This window comes from Chrysoperla carnea, unplaced genomic scaffold (genome assembly GCF_905475395.1).
Source record: "Chrysoperla carnea unplaced genomic scaffold, inChrCarn1.1, whole genome shotgun sequence".
In the NCBI taxonomy this organism is placed as follows: domain Eukaryota; kingdom Metazoa; phylum Arthropoda; class Insecta; order Neuroptera; family Chrysopidae; genus Chrysoperla; species Chrysoperla carnea.
Window position 1 is genome coordinate 2,404,699 of NW_025408234.1, and position 14,343 is coordinate 2,419,041.

Here is a 14,343-nt window from a genome sequence, read left to right on the forward strand (position 1 = left end):
AGAGTGCCAGGACTATACAAAAGAGTGAAATTTTGATCCAGGTAAGTCGATATGCATATATATAGGTCTTTTATGATTGGTCCCAGTCTAAATAAGCCAAAAATGATCATAATTTGACATTTTTTTATAAAATAAAAATTTTTTGAAAATTTTCGATGTCGAATCTAGAGTGCCAGGACTATACAAAAGAGTGAAATTGTGATCCAGGTAAGTCGATATGCATATATATAGGTCTTTTATGATTGGTATCAGTCTTAATAAGCCAAAAATGATCATAATTTGACATTTTTTGATATAAAACAAATTTTTTGAAAATTTTCGATGTCGAATCTAGAGTACCAGGACTATACAAAAGAGTGAAATTTTGATCCAGGTAAGTCGATATGCATATATATAGGTCTTTTATGATTGGTCCCAGTCTAAATAAACCAAAAATGATCATAATTTGACAATTTTTGATAAAATAAAAATTTTCGATGTCGAATCTAGAGTGCCAGGACTATACAAAAGAGTGAAATTTTGATCCAGGTAAGTCGATATGCATTTATATAGGTCTTTTATGATTGGTCCCAGTCTAAATACGCCAAAAATGATCATAATTTGACATTTTTTGATAAAAAACAAATTTTTTCAAAATTTTCGATGTCGAATCTAGAATGCCAGGACTATACAAAAGAGTGAAATTTTGATCCAGGTAAATCGATATGCATATATATAGGTCTTTTATGATTGGTCCCAGTCTAAATAAGCCAAAAATGATCATAATTTGACATTTTTTGATAAAATACAAATTTTTTGAAAATTTTCGATGTCGAATCTAGAGTGCCAGGACTATACAAAAGAGTGAAATTTTGATCCAGGTAAGTCGATATGCATATATATAGGTCTTTTATGATTGGTCCCAGTCTAAATAAGCCAAAAATGATCATAATTTGACATTTTTCGATAAAAAACAAATTTTTTGAAAATTTTCGATGTCGAATCTAGAGTGCCAGGACTATACAAAAGAGTGAAATTTTGATCCAGGTAAGTCGATATGCATATATATAGGTCTTTTATGATTGGTCCCAGTCTAAATAAGCCAAAAATGATCATAATTTGACATTTTTTTATAAAATAAAAATTTTTTGAAAATTTTCGATGTCGAATCTAGAGTGCCAGGACTATACAAAAGAGTGAAATTGTGATCCAGGTAAGTCGATATGCATATATATAGGTCTTTTATGATTGGTATCAGTCTTAATAAGCCAAAAATGATCATAATTTGACATTTTTTGATATAAAACAAATTTTTTGAAAATTTTCGATGTCGAATCTAGAGTACCAGGACTATACAAAAGAGTGAAATTTTGATCCAGGTAAGTCGATATGCATATATATAGGTCTTTTATGATTGGTCCCAGTCTAAATAAACCAAAAATGATCATAATTTGACAATTTTTGATAAAATAAAAATTTTCGATGTCGAATCTAGAGTGCCAGGACTATACAAAAGAGTGAAATTTTGATCCAGGTAAGTCGATATGCATTTATATAGGTCTTTTATGATTGGTCCCAGTCTAAATACGCCAAAAATGATCATAATTTGACATTTTTTGATAAAAAACAAATTTTTTCAAAATTTTCGATGTCGAATCTAGAATGCCAGGACTATACAAAAGAGTGAAATTTTGATCCAGGTAAATCGATATGCATATATATAGGTCTTTTATGATTGGTCCCAGTCTAAATAAGCCAAAAATGATCATAATTTGACATTTTTTGATAAAATACAAATTTTTTGAAAATTTTCGATGTCGAATCTAGAGTGCCAGGACTATACAAAAGAGTGAAATTTTGATCCAGGTAAGTCGATATGCATATATATAGGTCTTTTATGATTGGTCCCAGTCTAAATAAGCCAAAAATGATCATAATTTGACATTTTTTGATAAAAAACTAATTATTTCAAAATTTTCGATGTCGAATCTAGAGTGCCAGGACTATACAAAAGAGTGAAATTTTGATCCAGGTAAGTCGATATGCATATATATAGGTCTTTTATGATTGTTCCCAGTCTAAATAAGCCAAAAATGATCATAATTTGACATTTTTTGATAAAATACAAATTTTTTGAAAATTTTCGATGTCGAATCTAGAGTGCCAGGACTATACGAAAGAGTGAAATTTTGATCCAGGTAAGTCGATATGCATATATATAGGTCTTTTATGATTGGTCCCAGTATAAATAAGCCAAAAATGATCATAATTTGACATTTTTTGATAAAAAACAAATTTTTTGAAAATTTTCGATGTCGAATCTAGAGTGCCAGGACTATACAAAAGAGTGAAATTTTGATCCAGGTAAGTCGATATGCATATATATAGGTCTTTTGTGATTGGTCCCAGTCTAAATAAGCCAACAATGATCATAATTTGACATTTTTTTATAAAAAACAAATTTTTTGAAAATTTTCGATGTCGAATCTAAAGTGCCAGGACTATACAAAAGAGTGAAATTTTGATCCAGGTAAGTCGATATGCATATATATAGGTCTTTTATGATTGGTCCCAGTCTAAATAAGCCAAAAATGATCATAATTTGACATTTTTTGATAAAATACAAATTTTTTGAAAATTTTCGATGTCGAATCTAGAGTGCCAGGACTATACAAAAGAGTGAAATTTTGATCCAGGTAAGTCGATATGCATATATATAGGTCTTTTATGATTGGTCCCAGTCTAAATAAGCCAAAAATGATCATAATTTGACATTTTTTTATAAAAAACAAATTTTTTGAAAATTTTCGATGTCGAATCTAGAGTGCCAGGACTATACAAAAGAGTGAAATTTCGATCCAGGTAAGTCGATATGCATATATATAGGTCTTTTATGATTGGTCCCAGTCTAAATAAGCCAAAAATGATCATAATTTGACATTTTTTGATAAAAAACAAATTTAATGAAAATTTTCGATGTCGAATCTAAAGTGCCAGGACTATACAAAAGAGTGAAATTTTGATCCAGGTAAGTCGATATGCATATATATAGGTCTTTTATGATTGGTCCCAATCTAAATAAGCCAAAAATGATCATAATTTGACATTTTTTGATAAAAAACAAATTTTTTGAAAGTTTTCGATGTCGAATCTAGAATGCCAGGACTATACAGAAGAGTGAAATTTTGATCCAGGTAAGTCGATATGCATATATATAGGTCTTTTATGATTGGTCCTAGTCTAAATAAGCCAAAAATGATCATAATTTGACATTTTTTGATAAAAAACTAATTTTTTGAAAATTTTCGATGTCGAATCTAGAGTGCCAGGACTATACAAAAGAGTGAAATTTTGATCCAGGGAAGTCGATATGCATATATATAGGTCTTTTATGATTGGTCCCAGTCTAAATAAGCCAAAAATGATCATAATTTGACATTTTTCGATAAAAAACAAATTTTTTGAAAATTTTCGATGTCGAATCTAGAGTGCCAGGACTATACAAAAGAGTGAAATTTTGATCCAGGTAAGTCGATATGCATATATATAGGTCTTTTATGATTGGTCCCAGTCTAAATAAGCCAAAAATGATCATAATTTGACATTTTTTTATAAAATAAAAATTTTTTGAAAATTTTCGATGTCGAATCTAGAGTGCCAGGACTATACAAAAGAGTGAAATTGTGATCCAGGTAAGTCGATATGCATATATATAGGTCTTTTATGATTGGTATCAGTCTTAATAAGCCAAAAATGATCATAATTTGACATTTTTTGATATAAAACAAATTTTTTGAAAATTTTCGATGTCGAATCTAGAGTACCAGGACTATACAAAAGAGTGAAATTTTGATCCAGGTAAGTCGATATGCATATATATAGGTCTTTTATGATTGGTCCCAGTCTAAATAAACCAAAAATGATCATAATTTGACATTTTTTGATAAAATAAAAATTTTCGATGTCGAATCTAGAGTGCCAGGACTATACAAAAGAGTGAAATTTTGATCCAGGTAAGTCGATATGCATTTATATAGGTCTTTTATGATTGGTCCCAGTCTAAATACGCCAAAAATGATCATAATTTGACATTTTTTGATAAAAAACAAATTTTTTCAAAATTTTCGATGTCGAATCTAGAATGCCAGGACTATACAAAAGAGTGAAATTTTGATCCAGGTAAATCGATATGCATATATATAGGTCTTTTATGATTGGTCCCAGTCTAAATAAGCCAAAAATGATCATAATTTGACATTTTTTGATAAAATACAAATTTTTTGAAAATTTTCGATGTCGAATCTAGAGTGCCAGGACTATACAAAAGAGTGAAATTTTGATCCAGGTAAGTCGATATGCATATATATAGGTCTTTTATGATTGGTCCCAGTCTAAATAAGCCAAAAATGATCATAATTTGACATTTTTTGATAAAAAACTAATTATTTCAAAATTTTCGATGTCGAATCTAGAGTGCCAGGACTATACAAAAGAGTGAAATTTTGATCCAGGTAAGTCGATATGCTTATATATAGGTCTTTTATGATTGTTCCCAGTCTAAATAAGCCAAAAATGATCATAATTTGACATTTTTTGATAAAATACAAATTTTTTGAAAATTTTCGATGTCGAATCTAGAGTGCCAGGACTATACGAAAGAGTGAAATTTTGATCCAGGTAAGTCGATATGCATATATATAGGTCTTTTATGATTGGTCCCAGTATAAATAAGCCAAAAATGATCATAATTTGACATTTTTTGATAAAAAACAAATTTTTTGAAAATTTTCGATGTCGAATCTAGAGTGCCAGGACTATACAAAAGAGTGAAATTTTGATCCAGGTAAGTCGATATGCATATATATAGGTCTTTTGTGATTGGTCCCAGTCTAAATAAGCCAACAATGATCATAATTTGACATTTTTTTATAAAAAACAAATTTTTTGAAAATTTTCGATGTCGAATCTAAAGTGCCAGGACTATACAAAAGAGTGAAATTTTGATCCAGGTAAGTCGATATGCATATATATAGGTCTTTTATGATTGGTCCCAGTCTAAATAAGCCAAAAATGATCATAATTTGACATTTTTTGATAAAATACAAATTTTTTGAAAATTTTCGATGTCGAATCTAGAGTGCCAGGACTATACAAAAGAGTGAAATTTTGATCCAGGTAAGTCGATATGCATATATATAGGTCTTTTATGATTGGTCCCAGTCTAAATAAGCCAAAAATGATCATAATTTGACATTTTTTTATAAAAAACAAATTTTTTGAAAATTTTCGATGTCGAATCTAGAGTGCCAGGACTATACAAAAGAGTGAAATTTCGATCCAGGTAAGTCGATATGCATATATATAGGTCTTTTATGATTGGTCCCAGTCTAAATAAGCCAAAAATGATCATAATTTGACATTTTTTGATAAAAAACAAATTTAATGAAAATTTTCGATGTCGAATCTAAAGTGCCAGGACTATACAAAAGAGTGAAATTTTGCTCCAGGTAAGTCGATATGCATATATATAGGTCTTTTATGATTGGTCCCAGTCTATATAAGCAAAAAATGATCATAATTTGACATATTTTGATAAAATACAAATTTTTTGAAAATTTTCGATGTCGAATCTAGAGTGCCAGGACTATACAAAAGAGTGAAATTTTGATCCATTTAAGTCGATATGCATATATATAGGTCTTTTATGATTGGTCCCAGTCTAAATAAGCCAAAAATGATCATAATTTGACATTTTTTGATAAAATACAAATTTTTTGAAAATTTTCGATGTCGAATCTAGAGTGCCAGGACTATACAAAAGAGTGAAATTTTGATCCAGGTAAGTCGATATTCACATATATAGGTCTTTTATGGTTGGTCCCAGTCTAAATAAGGCAAAAATGATCATAATTTGACATTTTTTTATAAAATACAAATTTTTTGAAAATTTTCGATGTCGAATCTAGAGTGCCAGGACTATACAAAAGAGTGAAATTTTGATCCAGGTAAGTCGATATGCATATATATAGGTCTTTTATGATTGGTCCCAATCTAAATAAACCAAAAATGATCATAATTTGACAATTTTTGATAAAATACAAATTTTTTGAAAATTTTCGATGTCGAATCTAGAGTGCCAGGACTATACAAAAGAGTGAAATTTTGATCCAAGTAAGTCGATATGCATATATATAGGTCTTTTATGATTGGTCCCAGTCTAAATACGCCAAAAATGATCATAATTTGACATTTTTTGATAAAAAACAAATTTTTTCAAAATTTTCGATGTCGAATCTAGAATGCCAGGACTATACAAAAGAGTGAAATTTTGATCCAGGTAAGTCGATATGCATATATATAGGTCTTTTATGATTGGTCCCAGTCTAAATAAGCCAAAAATGATCATAATTTGACATTTTTTGATAAAATACAAATTTTTTGAAAATTTTCGATGTCGAATCTAGAGTGCCAGGACTATACAAAAGAGTGAAATTTTGATCCAGGTAAGTCGATATACATATATATAGGTCTTTTATGATTGGTCCCAGTCTAAATAAGCCAAAAATGATCAAAATTTGACATTTTTTGATAAAATACAAATTTTTTGAAAATTTTCGATGTCGAATCTAGAGTGCCAGGACTATACAAAAGAGTGAAATTTTGATCCAGGTAAGTCGATATGCATATATATAGGTCTTTTATGATTGGTCCCAGTCTAAATAAGCCAAAAATGATCATAATTTGACATTTTTTTATAAAAAACAAATTTTTTGAAAATTTTCGATGTCGAATCTAGAGTGCCAGGACTATACAAAAGAGTGAAATTTTGATCCAGGTAAGTCGATATGCATATATATAGGTCTTTTATGATTGGTCCCAGTCTAAATAAGCCAAAAATGATCATAATTTGACACTTTTTGATAAAAAACAAATTTAATGAAAATTTTCGATGTCGAATCTAAAGTGCCAGGACTATACAAAAGAGTGAAATTTTGATCCAGGTAAGTCGATATGCATATATATAGGTCTTTTATGATTGGTCCCAGTCTATATAAGCAAAAAATGATCATAATTTGACATATTTTGATAAAATACAAATTTTTTGAAAATTTTCGATGTCGAATCTAGAGTGCCAGGACTATACAAAAGAGTGAAATTTTGATCCATTTAAGTCGATATGCATATATATTGGTCTTTTATGATTGGTCCCAGTCTAAATAAGGCAAAAATGATCATAATTTGACATTTTTTGATAAAATACAAATTTTTTGAAAATTTTCGATGTCGAATCTAGAGTGCCAGGACTATACAAAAGAGTGAAATTTTGATCCAGGTAAGTCGATATGCATATATATAGGTCTTTTATGATTGGTCCCAATCTAAATAAGCCAAAAATGATCATAATTTGACATTTTTTGATAAAAAACAAATTTTTTGAAAGTTTTCGATGTCGAATCTAGAATGCCAGGACTATACAGAAGAGTGAAATTTTGATCCAGGTAAGTCGATATGCATATATATAGGTCTTTTATGATTGGTCCTAGTCTAAATAAGCCAAAAATGATCATAATTTGACATTTTTTGATAAAAAACTAATTTTTTGAAAATTTTCGATGTCGAATCTAGAGTGCCAGGACTATACAAAAGAGTGAAATTTTGATCCAGGGAAGTCGATATGCATATATATAGGTCTTTTATGATTGGTCCCAGTCTAAATAAGCCAAAAATGATCATAATTTGACATTTTTCGATAAAAAACAAATTTTTTGAAAATTTTCGATGTCGAATCTAGAGTGCCAGGACTATACAAAAGAGTGAAATTTTGATCCAGGTAAGTCGATATGCATATATATAGGTCTTTTATGATTGGTCCCAGTCTAAATAAGCCAAAAATGATCATAATTTGACATTTTTTTATAAAATAAAAATTTTTTGAAAATTTTCGATGTCGAATCTAGAGTGCCAGGACTATACAAAAGAGTGAAATTGTGATCCAGGTAAGTCGATATGCATATATATAGGTCTTTTATGATTGGTATCAGTCTTAATAAGCCAAAAATGATCATAATTTGACATTTTTTGATATAAAACAAATTTTTTGAAAATTTTCGATGTCGAATCTAGAGTACCAGGACTATACAAAAGAGTGAAATTTTGATCCAGGTAAGTCGATATGCATATATATAGGTCTTTTATGATTGGTCCCAGTCTAAATAAACCAAAAATGATCATAATTTGACAATTTTTGATAAAATAAAAATTTTCGATGTCGAATCTAGAGTGCCAGGACTATACAAAAGAGTGAAATTTTGATCCAGGTAAGTCGATATGCATATATATAGGTCTTTTATGATTGGTCCCAGTCTAAATACGCCAAAAATGATCATAATTTGACATTTTTTGATAAAAAACAAATTTTTTCAAAATTTTCGATGTCGAATCTAGAATGCCAGGACTATACAAAAGAGTGAAATTTTGATCCAGGTAAATCGATATGCATATATATAGGTCTTTTATGATTGGTCCCAGTCTAAATAAGCCAAAAATGATCATAATTTGACATTTTTTGATAAAATACAAATTTTTTGAAAATTTTCGATGTCGAATCTAGAGTGCCAGGACTATACAAAAGAGTGAAATTTTGATCCAGGTAAGTCGATATGCATATATATAGGTCTTTTATGATTGGTCCCAGTCTAAATAAGCCAAAAATGATCATAATTTGACATTTTTTGATAAAAAACTAATTATTTCAAAATTTTCGATGTCGAATCTAGAGTGCCAGGACTATACAAAAGAGTGAAATTTTGATCCAGGTAAGTCGATATGCTTATATATAGGTCTTTTATGATTGTTCCCAGTCTAAATAAGCCAAAAATGATCATAATTTGACATTTTTTGATAAAATACAAATTTTTTGAAAATTTTCGATGTCGAATCTAGAGTGCCAGGACTATACGAAAGAGTGAAATTTTGATCCAGGTAAGTCGATATGCATATATATAGGTCTTTTATGATTGGTCCCAGTATAAATAAGCCAAAAATGATCATAATTTGACATTTTTTGATAAAAAACAAATTTTTTGAAAATTTTCGATGTCGAATCTAGAGTGCCAGGACTATACAAAAGAGTGAAATTTTGATCCAGGTAAGTCGATATGCATATATATAGGTCTTTTGTGATTGGTCCCAGTCTAAATAAGCCAACAATGATCATAATTTGACATTTTTTTATAAAAAACAAATTTTTTGAAAATTTTCGATGTCGAATCTAAAGTGCCAGGACTATACAAAAGAGTGAAATTTTGATCCAGGTAAGTCGATATGCATATATATAGGTCTTTTATGATTGGTCCCAGTCTAAATAAGCCAAAAATGATCATAATTTGACATTTTTTGATAAAATACAAATTTTTTGAAAATTTTCGATGTCGAATCTAGAGTGCCAGGACTATACAAAAGAGTGAAATTTTGATCCAGGTAAGTCGATATGCATATATATAGGTCTTTTATGATTGGTCCCAGTCTAAATAAGCCAAAAATGATCATAATTTGACATTTTTTTATAAAAAACAAATTTTTTGAAAATTTTCGATGTCGAATCTAGAGTGCCAGGACTATACAAAAGAGTGAAATTTCGATCCAGGTAAGTCGATATGCATATATATAGGTCTTTTATGATTGGTCCCAGTCTAAATAAGCCAAAAATGATCATAATTTGACATTTTTTGATAAAAAACAAATTTAATGAAAATTTTCGATGTCGAATCTAAAGTGCCAGGACTATACAAAAGAGTGAAATTTTGATCCAGGTAAGTCGATATGCATATATATAGGTCTTTTATGATTGGTCCCAATCTAAATAAGCCAAAAATGATCATAATTTGACATTTTTTGATAAAAAACAAATTTTTTGAAAGTTTTCGATGTCGAATCTAGAATGCCAGGACTATACAGAAGAGTGAAATTTTGATCCAGGTAAGTCGATATGCATATATATAGGTCTTTTATGATTGGTCCTAGTCTAAATAAGCCAAAAATGATCATAATTTGACATTTTTTGATAAAAAACTAATTTTTTGAAAATTTTCGATGTCGAATCTAGAGTGCCAGGACTATACAAAAGAGTGAAATTTTGATCCAGGGAAGTCGATATGCATATATATAGGTCTTTTATGATTGGTCCCAGTCTAAATAAGCCAAAAATGATCATAATTTGACATTTTTCGATAAAAAACAAATTTTTTGAAAATTTTCGATGTCGAATCTAGAGTGCCAGGACTATACAAAAGAGTGAAATTTTGATCCAGGTAAGTCGATATGCATATATATAGGTCTTTTATGATTGGTCCCAGTCTAAATAAGCCAAAAATGATCATAATTTGACATTTTTTTATAAAATAAAAATTTTTTGAAAATTTTCGATGTCGAATCTAGAGTGCCAGGACTATACAAAAGAGTGAAATTGTGATCCAGGTAAGTCGATATGCATATATATAGGTCTTTTATGATTGGTATCAGTCTTAATAAGCCAAAAATGATCATAATTTGACATTTTTTGATATAAAACAAATTTTTTGAAAATTTTCGATGTCGAATCTAGAGTACCAGGACTATACAAAAGAGTGAAATTTTGATCCAGGTAAGTCGATATGCATATATATAGGTCTTTTATGATTGGTCCCAGTCTAAATAAACCAAAAATGATCATAATTTGACAATTTTTGATAAAATAAAAATTTTCGATGTCGAATCTAGAGTGCCAGGACTATACAAAAGAGTGAAATTTTGATCCAGGTAAGTCGATATGCATTTATATAGGTCTTTTATGATTGGTCCCAGTCTAAATACGCCAAAAATGATCATAATTTGACATTTTTTGATAAAAAACAAATTTTTTCAAAATTTTCGATGTCGAATCTAGAATGCCAGGACTATACAAAAGAGTGAAATTTTGATCCAGGTAAATCGATATGCATATATATAGGTCTTTTATGATTGGTCCCAGTCTAAATAAGCCAAAAATGATCATAATTTGACATTTTTTGATAAAATACAAATTTTTTGAAAATTTTCGATGTCGAATCTAGAGTGCCAGGACTATACAAAAGAGTGAAATTTTGATCCAGGTAAGTCGATATGCATATATATAGGTCTTTTATGATTGGTCCCAGTCTAAATAAGCCAAAAATGATCATAATTTGACATTTTTTGATAAAAAACTAATTATTTCAAAATTTTCGATGTCGAATCTAGAGTGCCAGGACTATACAAAAGAGTGAAATTTTGATCCAGGTAAGTCGATATGCTTATATATAGGTCTTTTATGATTGTTCCCAGTCTAAATAAGCCAAAAATGATCATAATTTGACATTTTTTGATAAAATACAAATTTTTTGAAAATTTTCGATGTCGAATCTAGAGTGCCAGGACTATACGAAAGAGTGAAATTTTGATCCAGGTAAGTCGATATGCATATATATAGGTCTTTTATGATTGGTCCCAGTATAAATAAGCCAAAAATGATCATAATTTGACATTTTTTGATAAAAAACAAATTTTTTGAAAATTTTCGATGTCGAATCTAGAGTGCCAGGACTATACAAAAGAGTGAAATTTTGATCCAGGTAAGTCGATATGCATATATATAGGTCTTTTGTGATTGGTCCCAGTCTAAATAAGCCAACAATGATCATAATTTGACATTTTTTTATAAAAAACAAATTTTTTGAAAATTTTCGATGTCGAATCTAAAGTGCCAGGACTATACAAAAGAGTGAAATTTTGATCCAGGTAAGTCGATATGCATATATATAGGTCTTTTATGATTGGTCCCAGTCTAAATAAGCCAAAAATGATCATAATTTGACATTTTTTGATAAAATACAAATTTTTTGAAAATTTTCGATGTCGAATCTAGAGTGCCAGGACTATACAAAAGAGGGAAATTTTGATCCAGGTAAGTCGATATGCATATATATAGGTCTTTTATGATTGGTCCCAGTCTAAATAAGCCAAAAATGATCATAATTTGACATTTTTTTATAAAAAACAAATTTTTTGAAAATTTTCGATGTCGAATCTAGAGTGCCAGGACTATACAAAAGAGTGAAATTTCGATCCAGGTAAGTCGATATGCATATATATAGGTCTTTTATGATTGGTCCCAGTCTAAATAAGCCAAAAATGATCATAATTTGACATTTTTTGATAAAAAACAAATTTAATGAAAATTTTCGATGTCGAATCTAAAGTGCCAGGACTATACAAAAGAGTGAAATTTTGATCCAGGTAAGTCGATATGCATATATATAGGTCTTTTATGATTGGTCCCAGTCTATATAAGCAAAAAATGATCATAATTTGACATATTTTGATAAAATACAAATTTTTTGAAAATTTTCGATGTCGAATCTAGAGTGCCAGGACTATACAAAAGAGTGAAATTTTGATCCATTTAAGTCGATATGCATATATATAGGTCTTTTATGATTGGTCCCAGTCTAAATAAGCCAAAAATGATCATAATTTGACATTTTTTGATAAAATACAAATTTTTTGAAAATTTTCGATGTCGAATCTAGAGTGCCAGGACTATACAAAAGAGTGAAATTTTGATCCAGGTAAGTCGATATTCACATATATAGGTCTTTTATGGTTGGTCCCAGTCTAAATAAGGCAAAAATGATCATAATTTGACATTTTTTTATAAAATACAAATTTTTTGAAAATTTTCGATGTCGAATCTAGAGTGCCAGGACTATACAAAAGAGTGAAATTTTGATCCAGGTAAGTCGATATGCATATATATAGGTCTTTTATGATTGGTCCCAATCTAAATAAACCAAAAATGATCATAATTTGACAATTTTTGATAAAATACAAATTTTTTGAAAATTTTCGATGTCGAATCTAGAGTGCCAGGACTATACAAAAGAGTGAAATTTTGATCCAAGTAAGTCGATATGCATATATATAGGTCTTTTATGATTGGTCCCAGTCTAAATACGCCAAAAATGATCATAATTTGACATTTTTTGATAAAAAACAAATTTTTTCAAAATTTTCGATGTCGAATCTAGAATGCCAGGACTATACAAAAGAGTGAAATTTTGATCCAGGTAAGTCGATATGCATATATATAGGTCTTTTATGATTGGTCCCAGTCTAAATAAGCCAAAAATGATCATAATTTGACATTTTTTGATAAAATACAAATTTTTTGAAAATTTTCGATGTCGAATCTAGAGTGCCAGGACTATACAAAAGAGTGAAATTTTGATCCAGGTAAGTCGATATACATATATATAGGTCTTTTATGATTGGTCCCAGTATAAATAAGCCAAAAATGATCATAATTTGACATTTTTTGATAAAATACAAATTTTTTGAAAATTTTCGATGTCGAATCTAGAGTGCCAGGACTATATAAAAGAGTGAAATTTTGATCCAGGTAAGTCGATATGCATATATATAGGTCTTTTATGATTGGTCCCAGTCTAAATAAGCCAAAAATGATCATAATTTGACATTTTTTGATAAAAAACAAATTTTTTGAAAATTTTCGATGTCGAATCTAGAGTGCCAGGACTATACAAAAGAGTGAAATTTTGATTCAGGTAAGTCGATATGCATATATATAGGTCTTTTATGATTGGTCCCAGTCTAAATAAGCCAAAAATGATCATAATTTGACATTTTTTGATAAAAAACTAATTTTTTGAAAATTTTCGATGTCGAATCTAGAGTGCCAGGACTATACAAAAGAGTGAAATTTTGATCCAGGTAAGTCGATATGCATATATATAGGTCTTTTATGATTGGTCCCAGTCTAAATAAGCCAAAAATGATCATAATTTGACATTTTTTGATAAAATACAAATTTTTTGAAAATTTTCGATGTCGAATCTAGAGTGCCAGGACTATACAAAAGAGTGAAATTTTGATCCAGGTAAGTCGATATGCATATATATAGGTCTTTTATGATTGGTCCCAGTCTAAATAAGCCAAAAATGATCATAATTTGACATTTTTTGATAAAAAACAAATTTTTTGAAAATTTTCGATGTCGAATCTAGAGTGCCAGGACTATACAAAAGAGTGAAATTTTGATCCAGGTAAGTCGATATGCATATATATAGGTCTTTTGTGATTGGTCCCAGTCTAAATAAGCCAAAAATGATCATAATTTGACATTTTTTTATAAAAAACAAATTTTTTGAAAATTTTCGATGTCGAATCTAAAGTGCCAGGACTATACAAAAGAGTGAAATTTTGATCCAGGTAAGTCGATATGCATATATATAGGTCTTTTATGATTGGTCCCAGTCTAAATAAGCCAAAAATGATCATAATTTGACATTT